This window comes from Phyllostomus discolor, chromosome 13 (assembly GCF_004126475.2).
Source record: "Phyllostomus discolor isolate MPI-MPIP mPhyDis1 chromosome 13, mPhyDis1.pri.v3, whole genome shotgun sequence".
Lineage (NCBI taxonomy): Eukaryota > Metazoa > Chordata > Mammalia > Chiroptera > Phyllostomidae > Phyllostomus > Phyllostomus discolor.
Genome location: NC_040915.2, coordinates 10,565,068 through 10,583,699, shown reverse-complemented (window position 1 = coordinate 10,583,699; position 18,632 = coordinate 10,565,068). Strand labels below are relative to the sequence as shown.

General features: G+C 45.7%; 1 protein-coding gene across 3 annotated transcripts in view; it reads left to right on the top strand.

Moving 5' to 3' along the window:
• The window catches only part of SPOCK1 (SPARC (osteonectin), cwcv and kazal like domains proteoglycan 1), a 459,872-nt gene that overhangs the window by 198,307 nt on the left and 242,933 nt on the right, over positions 1 to 18,632 (top strand). The window lies entirely within an intron of this gene.

Below are 18,632 nucleotides of genomic sequence, written 5' to 3'. Positions count from 1 at the left end.
TGGACTCTGGTTTTCTTATAAGCAAGATCAGTATCGAGGTTCCCACAAACGTGTCCATGCCCTCCAGTAGGGTGATGTTCCATTCATACATACATGCACGTGCTCATTCTCAAACATGAGTTAACTATTGCTGTGCGTGTCAGCACCAGGCCAGGCTCTGGGGACAAAGCACACAAGCTGGGTGCCCACCCTGGAGGAGCTCGGGGTGGGGAGACAACTCCGTTGGTAGCAGCTGCAGGTCTGTTGCTAGTGGCCGGGACGCAGGTCGGCGTGCGGAAGCAGCCAGTCTGTAGCTGGGTACTTGGCGTGTGTGCATTGTGGGTGTGTGTGCAGGGAGCACACACCAAGGAAGACTTTCTTTGGAGGGTTTGTCTGGGCTTCTACATATCTTAGCAACCTCCAATCAGAGCATATGAAGGTATTTGTAATTTAGTTTAGAAATTTTCCATCAAAAATGGCCAACATTTCTAGAAACTTCCTCTGAAAGGATGTACCTGCACTGCGGAAGAACACTCAGGTGCAGAGCAGGGCATTATCTGGGTCCGGACACACACCCCTCCTTGAATGTCCTGCCAGGACCGTGCTCCCAGAGGTGCCTCGGTGGCAGCGGCAACGGTGGCAGTGGCGGCAGCAGACCAGGAACAGGCTCCTGTCCTGTGAGGATGTGCATTGCCTGAACACTGCCAGGCAAACACTCCCCTGGGCTTGCAAACGGACGCAAGAACTTCACCCCAGAGCCCGTGTTTGCCGTTACTGACACTCCTTGGAAAGGTAACACCCGACGGTGGGTGTCGTTGCTCCTCGAGGACCTACATGACAGCTTCCCTTGATGTGAGGGTTAACACAGAACCGAGCACCCAAAAAGAACAGGGCATTCAAATCTGTTTCACCGAAGAGACCAGACAATGCTGGCAACTCTTCCTAGCAGGGCCCTGCCCCCACTCCCTCTTTTTCTGGCTTTGCAGATTTGAGAGCCAGATCTGCTTGTATTGGGCTGGCCAAAAAGCCCATGTGTTTTTTTTCTGTAAAATAAAAGACACATTTTTATTTTTACCAATAACTCTATTGATATGGACATTTTGAGTTTGTCAGCTATTTCCCTCCACTGGCTTCTCGTGGGTAGAGGCTGGGGTGCTGCTGAACATCTTCCAGTGTGTACGACAGCCCCACAGCAAAGGGTTATTTGGTCAAAATGTCAGTAGTACCAAGAAACTTCGCAAACTACTTTTGACATGTTCGATCAATCCCTACACCTTCTCCACACACTGCACAAATCTTTTCTTGCGTTTCAGTTGTGCTTTTACCTTTCTTGAAATAATAAAGCATAATATGCTAAAATGTTGCATATCTTCTTCCATCCTCAATATTAAAATGGCTGCACAAAAATTCACCAATTCTGATAAATTTTCTTAATGCACACTGATATGACAGCTGTCACAACACAATCTAACAAAATTGTTTGGAATGAAGTTAAAGGCAACTAAGAGCCATCGTACGGAATAAAAACTAAACGAATTTTTTTTGCCAGCCCAGTATAAATCCTCCCAGAAAACCTCATGATTTTATGGGGTATAATTGAGGACTTCAGCCGAGAAGCCCCATCTCATACCTCAGGTGTGGCTGCTGTTGGCTATTTATATACAGAGCCACGGGAGAGGAGGCCAGTTTGAGAAGAGCCTTCACTTAAAATATCAGCCTCAGCAGATGTCATCAATTACTCTGTGTGCTGCTCAATAAAAATGGGAGGTTACTATATCAGTGCTGACACCACTTGCTGAAATATAAGCCACAGGCACAGAAGACATAGAGCATCTCATCTTCCAGAAAAGAGGAGAACTGCTGAACTCCAGTGGAAGTCGTCGGCTGCAGAGAGGTCATTTCCCCTCCTAAGCTGAGAAAGAGTCGAACATGGTTCAGGTGTTTTTGTGGTTGGCGAAACTTTCAGGGTGGAAAGCAGGGTGGGAACCAGAGTTCCGTATGACATTTATGGGCGGGGATGGAGGCGGAAGGGGCTGGTGCTGGAGGTGGGTGTGGAGTGGGCTGGGCGTGAAAGGGGAGAAGAGGCGGGAAGACTACGTGGGGAATTCTGGTGGAGTGCAGCCGGAAGGTGGAGTTGAGGCAGGTTGTGAAGAATAGGCCAAGCTGTGAAGTCTGAACTTGGTTTATCAGCACTAGGGAGCCACAGAATGCTTGTGAGCAGAGGAGTGACTGGTGAGGGCAATATTTTAGAGGACTTAGTCTGGTGACTCCACAGCTGTGACTGGGAATCCAAGACATGCCTGCTAAATGATGTTCCTCCTGCAGGGCTCTTAGGTAACTCCTCCACTGCATCATTAATTAGCTTGGAGTTTGGCTTACTTCAAGGTGCTCAGATTTACTGCTCGGTTTTCAGGTTGGCCTCTGAAATGCCCAGGTGGCTCCTGATTGTCTTAGGCATTGGTGTGAGTAGTTAGGACACTCATCGTGTTCAAGAAGATTTGACTTTGGGCTGTATACTGTACACAAGACAGTGTACAGATGATATGTCATAGAATCGTGCACTTGAAACCCCTGTAGTATTAATCAATATCACCCCAATAAACTTAATAAAAAAGAAATAGTTACCTATAATTGCTGTCTCTGCTTAAGGGTATTTGCTGACGTTGGCCAACAGGGCTCCGTGGAGGAGCACTCACCATGTGATTGACTCCAAGGCAGTCAGCGGGAAGGCGCCTCACCTGCCAGGCTCCCTCCCCGAGAGGGAAGATGTCTTTCGGTTGTTATCTTGAAGTGAATCATTAATGCTTCTGTCAGTGGCGTATGGTAGCCGTCAACCTCAGGCTTTTCTAAGAAGAATTCTTCCTGAGATTTGGGTAGAGTAGGATATCCTTTTTGATTATAGTGATTTAATGCCAAATCTCTCAGAAGGGACAGACTGGAGTTGAAAATCTTCCTTTGTGAAATCCTCAAAGACAGGTGCCTGCCGAGAGTTGGGCAGGTGCGTGGTTTGAGAGGGCAGTGGGCCAAGGCCAGTGGTTTTCTGCCCTGTGGGGGCGGGAGCAGTGGAAGCGGGTGTGGAGCAGACACAAGGCGTATGCTTCTGAAAGTGGCATGTGGTCCAGCAAGATGCTTGCCGGAGAAAAAGCCTCTCGTCAAGTAACTTTGGGATGTGCCCCTACTCTGTTCATCCCTCGGAGTTTCACGATTCTCATTAGCAATTCAGAAGCTCTGAGAGGTCTTTTAGTAAGACCCATTCAACTTATCATTTTCCAAATTTGCCTTTGACCACAAAGGTGTTTTTTAAATTATTTTTTTATTTTTCCATTCCTCATGTATTGGGTACCCAGAGAAAGGAATATATTCTATAGGATACACTTTGGTAAGTGCAGTCTGGGGTCTTGGGCTTTGTAGTCAGACTGTCCAAGTTCGGAATTCGACTCTGCCAGTTACTACCTGTGTGACTCCAGGCAAGTTGCTTAACTTCTCTGGTTCTGAGGCTTCCCATCTAGAAAGGCAACAACAAGAGCATTGAGAAGATTAAGCGAGTTAGCATGTCTGGCATATAGGAAGTGCTCCATCAGTGTTGTTTTAGCAAGTAATTGGTCTTTTTTTTATTCCCCACTCTTCCCACTGAGCTGCCCTCCATTGCTTCCTTCCCTTCCCACTCAGGGTTTTTCTTGTTCTCCTTTTAGTCCCGCCTGGGGGCCTTCGGAGTGGTAACACTCTGAAGCTCTCATGGCTGTATTGGAGCTGGCCTGTTCTGTATTAGGCAGGTCAGTGTAGCGGTGCACCCCAGATCCTCATTATTGGGGCTCAAGAGGTTCAGACTCCGAATGTGTTCACTGATTTATAAAGTCCTCAAATGCTCAGTGTTGACGCTTGCTGTGCTAGGCAGTAGGGATTGCACGAAGGAAGGCCTCCCTGCGGGACGTCCCCGGTCACTGATCATAAGTCACCTGTGTAAGGTCATACACAGGTGTCCCGTGCAAGTACAGCAGCCCCCTCTTACCCACGGGGGGCACGTTCCGAGGTGTCTCGTGGGTGCCTGAAACTGCAGATAGTATTGAATCTCACATATACTGTTATTTCCTATACATACATGCCTATAATAAAGTTTAATGTATAAATTAGGCACAATAAAACATGAGCAATAAGTAATAATAAAATAGAACAATTATAACAGTATAAAAGTTATGTGAGTGTTTTCTCTCTCTCTCTTTCTCTCTCTCTCTCTGATAACTGACCGCAGCATAAGCGACATAGCTACTAAATGACTGATGGGTGGTCAGCATACAGTGGAGATGCTGGACAAAGGGTGATTCACGTCCTGGGCGGGTGGAGCGGGACAGTGCAATACTTTATCATGCTACTCAGAATAGCATGCAATGTAAAACTTGAGAATTGTTTATTTCTAGAAGTTTCTATGTAATATTTTCAGACCTGCATTGGCCATGGGTGACGGAAACCATGGGAGGCAGAACCACAGATAAGGGGGTCCACTGTACTGGGGGTGATGGGGTGGGCGCAAGAACCAGTGGGGAAGTGAAGGTGGGTTGGTCTGGGAAACTGGGAAACCCATAAGGTGCCAGGTATTTACTTAAGTGACCTAGGTCAGTGTCAGCTGAGGTGACAGTCTTGGCTACAGCGTGGCTGCGCTCATTCTGTGTCATCGTATGAGGATCGTGTGCCTCCAGCCTTGGCTGCCAGTCACCACCAGTGCGATAATCCAGGTGCCAAAGCAAAGGTTCCCTGTTCCCGTGGAGGGGAGGCTGTTGGGGAAGGTCGTCTGCAGGGTCTGGAGGGGAAGAAAGAGAATTCATGGAACTGCAGTGCTGTGGTGGGGAAAAAAAGAAGGTGTCACTTGGGGATTCTAAGAACAGGGACAAACAAGAAGCAACGTGAATTCTATCAAGCTGTTTCTGAGCTCCTCAGCCAGTCCTTTCTGAAGAAGAAAATTGAAATTATTCATAATGCCTCTGCTGAAGGAAAGGTTTTCCTTGTGCCCCCGGGGCGGGGGGGGGAAGGGGGTGGGGAAAGTAATTTTTGTGCATGACCAAGACCTCACTTTACTGTAAAATGCTGATTACCTGAAGATGCCCTGGAGTGACGAGACGAGGGTTAATTCAGGGTCTGTCTGGAGGCATGGTTCACTCAGGAAGGAACCCACTCATTTATTTGGCTGTGAAGTTGCACTTGATAAGACAAAACATTTTAGGAGGACTGGCTGGAGGGGGGGATTTATCATGGAATTTTTTTTTGAGACAAGTGGGTTCCTTTAATGTGGAATAAATGAATGTTTTAGGTAAAGCAGATAGCTGTTGGTTTTAAGGATGGTGTTTTTCTTGTGGAGTGAATACTAATCACCCTTCCAGAGCAGCCTGGCTCTGGCTGAACTTCAGATGATGTGGTGACCTCCGGAGCAGAACTCGAACTTGTAGAAATTGATCTCCTGATAAAAACAGAGTCCTGGAAGTCAGGGGCCCCCTTCACCCCTGCTGTTCACATGAGATGAAGAAAAGAGGAAAAACCTTGCCCTTTAACTTGCAATCTATTCTACCAGAATCCTGACAAGTTCACATTCTGACCAGTGACCTGAACTGTTCTGAGGGTGAAAATTCTAACCCTCGAAAGTGAGAGTTCTTCCGTGTTACGGCCGTGTTTCTGGAGCCAGTGCCCTGCGGGTCATCCCAACATTCATGTTCTGTTGGTGTTTTAATGGGTTCAATGGGGAGGAAAGTTGGTTTATTTTCAAAATTGTTCTTTAGAAAAAGTTTTTTTTTCCTCTAGATTAATCTGAAATTTTACATCAGAGGCTTAACACGAATCTTAAGTCTACATAATTTTCCTTTTCATGTTGAGTTCACCCTTACCCCCAAAGAGCCTGACTTGCACCCATACAGCATTGACAACTTTTTGGGGTCTAAGAATCTATTCACCTCATCTGAGCCCTTGAACTGCAGATTCTCAGGGGCAGCTGGGCCGGTTCCCTCACATTTGGTCCAGCTGGTGTCTCTCTCTCACCTTTGCTTTTCCACACAATGTAAAGACTGGTCTTCCCTCTACAGCAGCAGATCCTCTCACTCGACCCATTCCTGCCCCAGACAGTCACAGCCCACCCGAGCCTCCTCCTTCTATCCTGATCATGGCAATAAAAGAGTGTTTAAAAAGAAGTCTCGTCAGTTGTGCCAGGAGAGAGAGAGAAGTCTACTCACTCAGACATGAGCATACCCAGGCTTTAACTCAGTCTGCCTTCTTTAAAGTTAGAGCAAGTTGAACGTTTTATCTTTCACCTCTGGCTGCCCTTGCCTGTTTGCTCATTTTAAGGGAAGAAAACATCTGCTATAAGATTGAAATCCCATGGGTGCCCCTCCTTGATCCTCGTTCCCGTTTTCTTTCCCTGAGAGTGACCACATCATTAATGTTTTTCTGCTCGTGCTCTTCATTTTCACGTCACGTGGGCAGGTCTGCAACCAATATGTTACATTGTATGTTGTGCATAGAAATCAGTTTTTCCTCTAACGTGTTTATCATACTGAAAATGACTTTTTGCCAGTTTTTGTTTTGATAATTACAGATGTAGTCAATCACTTTATATTGTAATATTCCTGTATACTACAGTGTATCCCCTTACTCCTGCATTGGTGGGCATTTACGTTGTCTCCATTCACTTTACTGTCGGGGCTGCTTTTTTGTAGAGTTTCTAACATAGTGATGGATCCTTCCGTCCAGCCACTTGGCCTGGAGAGAGTGGTGTCACAGGTGGGGGGCTGAGGGGCCATATGAGTCTGCCACTATTAAAATGTGCAACCACATGCAAATCGTGTGGCCTTTCTTCGCTTGCTTGCCCATCTCTGAGCGAGACGGGAGGGCCAGACAGCTCCTGAGGTCCTTCCCATCTGTGCTAGTTGAGCTGTAGTGGTTGCAGGCAGCACAGAGTCTCTTTATGTTTTCCTGATAAAAGAAGGAAAAATGAAAAGTTTGAAGCTGCTGCTCTTACTTCAAAGGTTACAGTTTAATGAATAAGTTATGAATATAATTTCAGTAAAACCAATGGAATTAAATGGGCCTTTTAATGGGGAGCAGCACTCAGAATCAAAAGCAGAAAAGGCCAAATAGGAGGTCCTTTCTCCTCTCCGAGTCCTGTGGGCACTGCGAGGTGTGGAGGGCAGAGCAGGGTTCCAATCTCAGGAGTCCCACTAACTGGCTGCATACATTTGAGTGATTTGACTTATGCAGGCTTCATTTTCTCACCTGTAAAGTGGGGCCAACGATGTCTGTCTCGTAGGACGTTTCTGAAGACGGAGTGAGATCATGTTTGTCCGGGAGTTGGTGTGTGGCACGGGCTCAGGAAACCCCAGTGTCTTTCCGGTGCAGCCAGCTCTGCCTGGACCATGGCCGTGTCCACATTGTCTTCTGCTTCCTCTGGCCTCTCTAGGAGCCCCCGGAGCCTCTAGAACCAAGGAGCAAAAGCTGTTTGGGGCTGTGGTCCAACCTTCCGATGGGATCATAGGGAGTCCTGAAGGGTAGTAAAATTCTCCTTGCAGTTACGGGGCACTGCGGCCTTCTGTCTCCGCGTTTAAGAGGTTCCTTCGGTATGAACACATCCATTTTAAAGAAATGTTTATTACCTTTCCTCCAACATGTAAAATGAATTGTTGGTTTTATAAAAAAGGGGGAAAAATCCCTCCTGTTATTCCACCTGCTAGAACAACAGTCCCTGAGTTAATTATATTGTATTTGTCGAGTCCTAATGAAACAGCCTTAGTTTGAGGAAATTCTCAGCAGAGAAAACATGTCAGTTGAATTTTAAAGCCAATCAATAACGCTGCCTAAATTTTTCTCACTCGAGACTGTTGAGTGGGTTAGAGCACTTTCACAGCAGCAAGATGGCTGCTTGGAGAAACACGGCCCAGGTTGCTCACCCGCATCTCCATAGCTCCTGGGCCTGAGATGGAGAGTTTTCTGGTACGGTCTTCACTGTGTTATGAGCAGCTCACTCCTGGAGGCCTAGCGAATGTCCATTCTGCCCTAATAACCACGTGTGATGAGATGCAGTGAGATACATGGGAAGGGCTCTGGGCTTTGCAGCTGCAAGGATTGGGTTCAATTCCCAGCTCTTCCCTTTAATAGCTGTGCATACTTAGGTGAGTGCTTAGCTTCTCTGAGCCTGTTTCCTTATCTGTAAAGTAGAAATTATGGCACTTGTTTCACCTGTGGCATGAGGGGTCCATAAAGCTCCTGACGTAGCGCCTGACCCAGTGTTATTACTGTAATGGACGTGATGCAGGCAGCAAGGCTTGGTCAAAGATGGGCGACTGATGTTTCAGGTTTTCAGGTTCGAAAGGATCTTAGAGGAGGTGTTGGATGTGCCCACTGACTTCATTTGCATATGAGCCAGTTGTTCAGTCAGGTGCTTACTGATGGACTAGGAGGTGCTGGAGAGGAATGTGACCAAGGCTTTCCTAAAGGGGCTTACTGCCTAGGTAGCTGCGAGAGAGGAAGTGAAACCCCGAGGGTGTGTTTGAGGTGCCCTGCAGAGCCTTGTGGGCTCGGGTCCCAGTGAGCGGGCAGTCAGCCTTTCCTGGGCAAGGGTCAGGAGAAGGCTCTTGGAGGAGGCGCCTTGGGAGCCTCTCTGAGGATGGGTAGATGTGCAGAAAGTAGAATCAGCTGAGAGCCCCAGTTCCATGCATTTGAAAATAACCTAATTAGCCTGCTTCTCTGAGTGGATGACATTGTCTTTGGCAAGAGTGGCAGGGGGTAAACGGCCCTGGTGCTGTGTTTTGTGTTGCCAGAGCCGCAGACACTGGCATCAGCTTCCAAATGCAGTGTGATTTCTCAGTGTGGGATGTAGTGGAGAGACTGGTGTCCATTGCGGACAAAGAAGTGTTGGTGCTGTCCACGGGGATGCTCGAGTGAGGGGGCATGACCAAGGAAGGGCATGAGATTGCCGTCTTTTTTTTAAATTTTATTTTAATCATTGTTCAAATATAGTTTTCTCCTTTTTACTCCCAATCCAGTCTCCCCTCCCACCCCTCCCCACTTCCCTCCCATTACCACCCTCCCCTTAGTTTATGACTTTGTGTCCTTTAAGTTTGTTCCTGTGAACCCTTCCCACTGTCCCCTAAAATTCCCTCTACTCTCTTCTGTGGGCACTGTCAGCCTGCCCTCTATTTCAGTGTCTTTGGTTATATTTTGCTTGTTTCTTTGTTTTGTTATTTAGGTTCCTGTGAAAGGTGAGATCATATGGTATTTGTCTTTCACTCCCTGGCTTGTTTCACTTAGCATAATGCTTTCCAGCTCCATCCACGCTGTTGCAAAGGGTAGGAGCTCCTTCTTTCTTTCTGTTGCCTAGAATTCCATTGTGTAAATGTACCATAGTTTTTTGATCCATTCATTTACTGATGAGCATCTTGGTTGCTTCCAGCATCTAGCTATTGTAAATTGTGCTGCTATGAACATTGGGATGCATAGGTTCTTTTGAATTGGTGTTTTAGTATTCTTAGGATAGAGTTCCAGCAATGGAATTGCAGGGTCAAAAGGCAGATCCATAGAGATTACTGTCTTCACAGAGAGGCTGCTGTGGCCTGGGGGGCTGGGTTAGGCTGCTCTCTGCTCACAGGGAAAGCTCAGTCCCCATGTGTGAGCTGCTGCCCGGCTTCCAAGGCCAAAGCCTCAACCACAGACCCCCTGCCCCAGCCCCTAAGGCCATGCTTGTTCAACTTCTGTCACCTCTAGCTCGTGGTGCTGGGGACATCTGAGAGCACACAGGGTTCGATGTGGTCCTGCTAGCGTGTTGAATGACGATGTCCTTGGTGATCAGGACGCCGTGCTGTCTCACACTGGAGACGAGGTGCTGCAGCCATAGGGAGAGGGACCGTTGTGTGCAGGGGGCATGTGGCTGGTGTTTGCTCGCTTGGCACTGAGCAGGTCTGCCCAGGAAGGGAGAGAGCAGGGACCATCTCTGCCTCCAAGGTCATTCAGGATGAACAGTCAGGTCACTGGGGCAGGGTCACGGTCTAAAATCGTAATGCCAGCTGTTGGGTTAGTCATGTGGGAGTTTTTTCCTATAGAATATTCTCAGTGGCTGCTGCATTTATGACTCTATCATTAGCGTTTCTTCTTCTTTTCTCTTTTTTTAGAAGCATGCTTTCCTGTATGAGTTTGATTCTTTCAATATACACAATGGAAAGTTGTCTGGGTGGTGTGACTTTTCAGATGGTATGGAGGGAGACAGGAGAATCACAATTGAGAGAGTAAGTTGGAGTCATCTTTTAGTTACTTGACTCTTCCTTTAAGAGTTTGCCACGATGTTACAAGAGTTAGCAAAAGGCTCTCACAGAGGCTTTCCCCGCACTCTGTCTCTTCCACTAGGTTCACTCCAGGCCCTTCCCTTCCCGCTGGTCAAACTCCTCCTCTCGGTCTCAGGTTACAAGTCACTCACTCAAGGAAGCCTCCTGTGGGTCCTAGCCTAGGTTAGGTCCTTCCCTCCCCACAGTCTGTGCTTTGCATTGTTACCCAGTGGTAATTTCATAACTTTTAAAACTTATTTACTGCTTGTTTCACTGGCTAGACTCCACTCTGCTTGGGAGCGTGCTGATGTGCATCTCGTGTGCTTTTGAGTTTCTGGGGCCCGCTGTGGGGTGAGACAGGACGTAAGTGCTGAGTTAATAGGTGTCGACAAATCGTAATTGCCATTTACTGTGCACCTGCTATATGCTAGTCCTGTCCAGTCCTCTTTTAAAAGCTGCGTGTGTGCGCACGCACAACCTTTGTTCACACTGACTGCAACTCTGTGAAGAAAGCTTGGAGGCTTCCACTTCACGGCTGGGAAACCAGGTTCGCGTGTTGGGTGTAGAATGCTCAGCAGAGGAGATCATTTTGGTCTTGGCTGCTCCTATTGTCTCGTCCTGGACTGCCCTGTGCACTGTGCTGCTTCTGTGTAAGAGACCGTGTGAGTGTTCAGGTGGCAGCCCTCACTCACGCTGTCTTCTCAGAAAGCTCTTTTGTAATCATCATCCTCTTCTTAGTCCTTCTAACCCTCTGAAACTGTTTTTCTCCTTTTGAATATTATATTATTTATACTATTACCATTGTCCCAGTTTTCCCCCTTTGCCCCCTCTACCTAGCCCGTCCCACTCCCACAGTCAATCCCCACGCTGTGGTCCATGTCCATGGGTCATGCTTATATGTTCTTTGGCCAGTCCCTTTACCTTCTGGTCATCCTCTGAAATTGCTCATTCATTTATTTACACATACATTGATTGTCTGCCTCTCCCTGCCCTACAAGGTGTTTTATCTGACCAGTTTCCAGTATATTCTCAGCACCTAACCCAGTGTCTGGCACAAATTAGGCACTTAGTAAATAGCTGTCCAGTAATTGCATAGAGGTGGGAAGAAAGAATGAGGTGGAGAGAGAAAACCCTATTTTCTCTTATAATCAAATGTGTTGTTATATTGGCTACAATTTTGTCTCCACCAATGAGTGCATTTTATGTTATGGACCTTACAAATTGCAAAGTATTTCATGTGGGGTTTTGTATTAACAGTCCAAAATCAATAGGTCAGACCATCTCTGTCTTACATGTGAAAATGAGACTCGTAGGGACCAGATGACTTACTTGTGCTCACTCTGCTTCTAAGTGGCAGTCCGACCTGACCCAGCACCCATGTCTCCACCTCCAACTCCGGTGTTCGTTCCGTAAACTGTGGTGGCAGTGCGCTAGGGCTCCACAGGCGCTGATACCGGCTCAAGAGGCAGCATTTAACCAAATGGGTCAGATAAATTGAGAAGTGGTCTCAGATTTTGTGGACTGGAGGCTTTGTTCATTTTTAGAACCTAAATCAGATTTATCAATATCTTCCAGCTCTGGTATGTTTAAATAACTTTCTTTTAAATACATACTTCTCAGACTGACTACTGGCAGTGTAACTGCGAATATAAGAAGTCTCCCAGGGAGCATGCTTCTTTAGAATTTTCCTGTCCTGCCCGGTGTGGCTCTGCTGGTTGGGTGTCATTCTGTGAAGCAAAAGGTCACTGGTTCAGTTCCTGGTCAGGGCACATGCCTGGGTTCCAGGTCCTTGATTGGGGTCCGTACGAGAGGCAACTGATTGATGTATCTCACATTGATGTTTCTCTCCCTCTCTGCCTCTGTCCCTTCCCCTATAAAAAAAATAAATCGTAAAAAAAGGAAGAATGGTTCTTTAAGTTTTTTAACTTAATTTTCCACTCTCTGAGGCTTTATAATCTTTGAGAAGCCTGAATTGAAATTAGTTGCAATATGTTCACAAACCACAATGCTTTCCACACAGCATTCAGAGCAAGGCTTGAGGGACTGTGAATCGTTTCCACCTGGGACCTGGCAGAGCAGTGCAGAGGCGGACCCACTGCACACCGGCTCTTTCTGCACGTCTGCTTCCTGTCAGCCCGCCCATGGGCGAGGATAGTGCAGGTCGAACACAGACACTGCTTCAAGGGGGCGGGGGAGAGCCTGTATGTGTACAGATATACCTATATGTGTATCACACGTCTATTGCACACATCTACAGGACTAATTGTTTAGGACTAACACAGTTTCTGGCACATAGTAATTGATCATTGTGTTAGCCTTTATAATTATTATATCTACATATAAATTTAAAGTGGTTTTAATTCTCCCTCTGTTCATAATAAGTGACTGCATTTTATATCGAGGAAATACCATTGATAAAATTATGAAGTAGAGAAAGTTTGGAATGTATGGGGAAGTGGCCAGGCCAATTTTGTCCCAAGTCTGGGATCTGTATGGAAAAGTCTTGAAACATAAGAGATAAATCTGGCATGGTCAGTTAAAGTGAAGCTTGAAGAGTTTTAAGTGATAAAAAGGAATCTATTGAAGTCAGCAGGTGTGGGCGGGTAGTGAAGGGTGGGATGCTGTTAAAGAGGGGGTTCTGGAGCTGGCACCCCAGTCTCACTGTTTGCTGCTGCGCCACATTGGGCAGACTGCATGATGTCTCTCTGCCTCTGTTTCCTCATGTGGAATAATGAAGCCAACATCATAGGCTTATTGTGAGCATTATGAGATGTTACACATTCATTATTAGCTGAGAGCCTGGAAAAACACTAAATAAATGGTTATTATTATTGTTATTATTATTATTACAAAACTGAGTTGTTGATTTACAAGTAGCAGAAACAAAAGACAGTTTTTCAGTGTTATTTTATAATTTAAATGGGCATGGCAATAAGTTTTGAGTAAGACAGCTATAAAAAGTGACATTTTAAAACTCTTCTCGAGCCCTCAAAGATTTGTCCTGACCATTTATGCAGTTAACTTCTGGATGGAGGTGACTTTAAGACTGTCTGTCCAAAGTGGCCTGTGGGGGTGCAGTCTGTGTATACAGACATGCCGCTGGCAGCTGGCACACATCAGAATAGTGCGTGTTGCGAATCTATTCGCGAAAAGTTGGGTGTGCATTACTTTATGTGCAATGAATGTTGTAAGCAAAACAAGGCAAGTTTTTTCTTTAGGGAAACGCAATCATTAATTTATTTTTTAAATGTAAGAGAGACTATCGCCCCATCCACTGTCTGTCTTCATTTACTTGGGTGGACGAAAGGCTGCATGAATTCCCGCTACCAAATAGCACTTAGGAGAGCGGGCTGCCAACAGGCAAATCAGAGTTTATCTTAACTTTTTTCTTTTCTACTTTTCAGAAAGCCCACAACTATTTCAGCCTGCCACTCTTCATTTTCAGTGTGCTGGTTTTCTGTAGGTGTAAACATTGGACAGGTGGCCTTTATGCTCATCACAGAAACTCAAAGCGGACGAGTAACAAAGGGAATGTCGCTTTCCTAGAAAGACGCAGAGAGCTGAGTGCCCGCCTTTGGTTAGTGCCCACGAGGGTGGCAGTCGGCATCTGCAGTTGTACAGGTGAATTTTTCTCTTAGTGGGTTTCAACCAGGTCACAGAGAATCACTCCACTGAGTTCTTTGGATTTCAGGGAGATAATGAGTCTCATTCATGTGAGAAAACCTCCAGGGAACATTTGCTGGAAAAGCCACATGAGGCACTGCTTCGTTAGGCAAGCCGGGGCGGAGGCTGAGTGTCAGGGAAGTTTCATCCATCTCTGACTCTCTAATTTGGCGATTAAAGCGAGGTCATCATAGCCCAGAGCGGGTGCTTTCTCACCTTGTTTTGTCTTGTTTTTCTCTTCCTCCCCTCCTGTTTTCCTTCCCCATTTCGGGTTGATGTCTCTAGCACTGGGAACTTACTTGGTCAGTGACGAGTAGCAACTTAACAGGCTTTTCCTAAGGCCTCTTATTTAAAGCCAGACTTATTCCTAACTCTCTTACCAAAGAGGGTGTGGAGTTCAGGGTGTTAGAATTCAGCTGTGTCAATGGGGGAAGGGATCATTAGCCGAATTTGGGATGTTTTATGCTTGAAGGGCCATGGTCATCTCACCACGTCAGACTTGGAACCCCCTTTTTATTCTCATGTTTATCCCCAGGCCAGGCTGTGTTCTCCTCCCCCTACCACTTAGAGGTAGGTCCATGGCCCCCGGCATCACATGTTTGTGTGATGTATGGCTACATCCTATGGAGGGATGCCCCGAATATCCTGCCTCTCCTAGTTGTGTGATATTGGAACCTCGGTATCAGACATTTTTAAAATTCTGATAATTCTCAAACATCCATAACAACAGTGAGGGTAATGTAATGAACGCCACATCAGGGACTGTGATGCCTCACGTGTTCTTGTATACCTTCCTGAGCCCCAGAACTGGGACTGGCACAGAGCAAGTACTTCAAACAGGTTTGCTCATCAAGCCAGTTGCCTATTTGTCCATCTATTTCCTCCTTCAAAAGTAAGAAACGACTTTGTATAATTGCGTGATTTAGAACCCCTCTTCCCTTCTTTCTCCCCGCTGCCTCCAGGGATTAAAAAAGGAGTTCTCATGTGCTATGTTTTTATGAAATCTCCTCCACAGTGGCCTCCACGGGGGACTCGGGGAAGGAGTAGGCGTCCAATCACGGGAGTCTCTAGGGTGACAGCCTCTTGTCTCCTGACCCGGGTAGCTAGAGCCTGGGTAGGTCTCTGGAGAAAACCAATCTCTTTGGCAAATGACTATCCTAACCCTCATGACATTATCTGGAAATCACCTCCCTCAAGATTGAGTGTAAACTGGCCACCCAACCAGAAGGCCTTCTTCATCTTCTCGAATGTATTGACTCTTGCCCCAATCAATTTCTGATTGGATAAAGAGGCCAAATCACCTTTAACTTTGGGGAAAAATGTAATACCTAGGGCTCTGAGTTCAATTCTAGAGTCACTTCATTTGCTTCAGATCATTGAGGGGCGTGTAACACTACCAACATTTAGCAAAGGGGAAACTTAAACCAAGCATGAGATTTTGAGCAAACAGAATCCCCAGAGAATGTCAGACCCTCACTGATGACAAAGTGGAGATCTGGAGAAACAAGTGACTTGGCTGAGGTCGTCAGAATCTCACCTGCAGAAGGAAATCTCTCGAAGCAGCTTCCTGGCTCACACACCGTCATCCAGGGAGATGTTCCCACTGGAAATGCCAGGCCGAAACTGCGTCTGTTTTCTCCCACAGATTGTGCTGGGCTGCTTTGAAGCCTTCATCAGGTACAATGGTCATTATGTTGCTGTTATCTGGGTTTCAGTCCAAGTATTTCAGATCTAGATTCCTCCTTCCTTAAGCTCCATCTGTTCTTTACTGATCAGTAATTACCTGTGGACATAGGTCCCACATCATTTGGGGGAGAAGAAAAAGAAAAAGTACAATCTAATGATGGTTCTTTGCAGAGAGACATTCTACATTCTGTTCCTATTATTTGGAGTCTAAAACCTCTTCAATAACTCTAACATTGTGACCTTGGCCCAAACAATTGACCTCCTTGGGCCTCTTCTCTTTTCTTTCCATTTGAAAGAAACACAGATAATCAGTGAGATCACCAAGTGTGGTGCTCAGAGACAATTTGTCACAGTATTTGTTTGAGAGGTGAATCTGTTTAGGGTTCTGCAAACAGAGTCACCCCTAGCTTAGCTTTTAGGGGCAGAAAATAAATTCACATCCACCAGCTCATTATTTCCGGTGCTGCATTTGGAAGGACAATATCCGGAAAGACGAGCAGCCGAGACTGCCGAAGCGTCCTCGAGGAGTCTTTGAATTGTGGCAGTCGGTCTGCCTGACCCCCCGGGGTTGGGGGAGGAGGGGGCTTTCTCAGCAACACTACGAAGGCAGCACGAAGCCCTGCAAGGTCTAGTGACCCAAATGGAAGTTTGGGGGTCATTCATCATGTTGCTGGAGGAAAATCTCTGTTTACTAGAATCTTTAGGACTTTAGTACTGTTGCGTGTGACAAATATGAGCCATGAAGGGGGTTATAAATTAGGTAAAATAGAGACTCAGATAAATAGATGTGATCCACATCTTCCACACAGAACTTAAGAAGTTTTGTGGTACTTTAAAATCTCTAAGTGATTAATAATCTTTTTTTCTGAGTAGACAGTAGTGAGAAACCAGAATATGCAAAGTGAATAATGTGGCAATATTGCTTTTTGTGAAATAGTATGTAGATCGTAGTTGTTAAGATACTGAGTTAGTTATACATCTATCTGACTGATTGTGAGTTCTTAGAGGGCAGAGGTGTGAGCGTTATTTACCCTGACACCCCCTGAAGTACCACATTGAACAAATCCGAGGGATGGTTTTTCATCTAAAACACTGCTGCCACCACCACAACAGAGGGATCTTAATTCATAGAACTGTAAGAAAAAAGCTTTTTATACGTGTTCACAAATCATGAGACTAATCACTTTGCTAGGCAGGACCAATTCAACTGAGGATTCCTGTGGCTAGTGAACCACTAAGACGAGCATTCATTCCATGTTTGAAGGTCCTAAAGTAACTTCCAATAGCCATTTCTCTTCTTTTTATCCCATGGAGAAATCAGCAAAGGTTGAGGCCTATGTTCTTGTTAAACTTTGGGAGTCAGCTTATCACGTTGCAGTGCTTGGGAACAAATTCACCTGGGGGGACGCAGCATTATTTATCAGCAAACTCCCTCCCCCACCCCCGCAAGCTGAAAGAGCTCCAGAAGACCTGGATTGCCTGAGCTGTTCAGGTCATCTGTAGCTATATTTTCCCCTTGACTATACATACGTACATCTACTTAATTCATAGAGCTATACTCAGGTGTTTGAATTTCACCAACATTTACTCTCTTTATTCTTTTATGCACCAAACGTACATAGAGTGTTTTTTTTTTGTGCAAGAGGACACAATGCTCCGTATAGGAATGCTGAGACGAGTAAGCCCATGACATGGTGGCCAATGAGACTGGAGGGGCTGCTGTGTAAAGACAGAGTCCTGTGTGCACTGGGCCTTAGGTACTGACCTTGTATGCGGCAGTGTCTGCCTTCAGCAAACTTGCAAATGAGTAGAGAGGTGTCATGGTCTGTCCACAGGCATTTAGCGTGTTTTCAAGTTAGTCATTGGAAAAAGATATATTGAACACTTCAAATACACCCTTAAAATGCATATATAAAAGATTTTAACAAATCTCACATTAAAGGGCCTTTTATTCAGCTGGGGAGACAGTACCTAGTTTGGTTAAATGTGCAACCAATGAGTAGTGAGTGTGACTAAAGCATTTTACAACACAAGAGATGTACATAATTATATACAGTTGCTATGTGCCTGAAATGAACTTCAAGTGCAATATGCACGATTCATAGGAGAAAGAGATCACGCTTGCTAAAAATTCTTGCATCCTTCATCCACTGAAAAATATACTTTAATTCAAAGGGATGAAAATAGGGAAATTAACTCGTATTTCTTGAATGCTTACTCTTTGCAGACTTTCTACAGGTATTTCTTTTACCCTTGATCTCATTTTCCTTGCACAACTGTATGAATTCAATACTATTATTTTCATTTTAGAGATAAGGAAATGGAATCAAGATTCAGCCATTTACCTTCAGAAGAGAGGACTGTGAGTAAGTGGTGAGGCTGGACTCAAATCCAAGGCTGTCTGTCTCATGCCCCGCTCCCACACCAGACCACACTGCTCCCTGGAAACTTTTGGTGAGCTGTAGAAGAAGGTACTAAGCATACCATTATGGGAATAGTCAACGGGTTAGCAGGTTAGACATGAACACAGGTGCAGCCTGGTTGTTGTCAGATTGCGATGCTCTTCTACACAAACAGTGGGTGCATCCTCTTTCCTGTTTACAGTGCCTGCAGGACTTGGATGCCATTTTTAAATGGAGGGGACTCTGGCTCATTTCACTTAGCATTATGTTCTGTAGGTTCGAAGGGTAAAATTTTCTTTTTTACAGCTGAGTAGAATTCCACTGTGTAAATGTCCCATAGTTGTTTTGTCCACTCACCTGCTGATGGACACTTCAGCTGCTTCCATGGCTTGGTGATTGTAAATAATGCAGTGAACCTAGGGGTGCTTATGTTCAGTCAGAGAAAGACAAGTACTATGTGATTTCACTCATATGTGGAAGCTAACGAGCAAACTGATCTAACAAGCAAAACAGAGACAGACTTGTAGGCAGAGAGCAGATGACAGTGTGCAAGGGGTTAGGAGATAGTGGGACTGAACAAAAAGGAAAAAGAACTCATGGACACAGACGACAA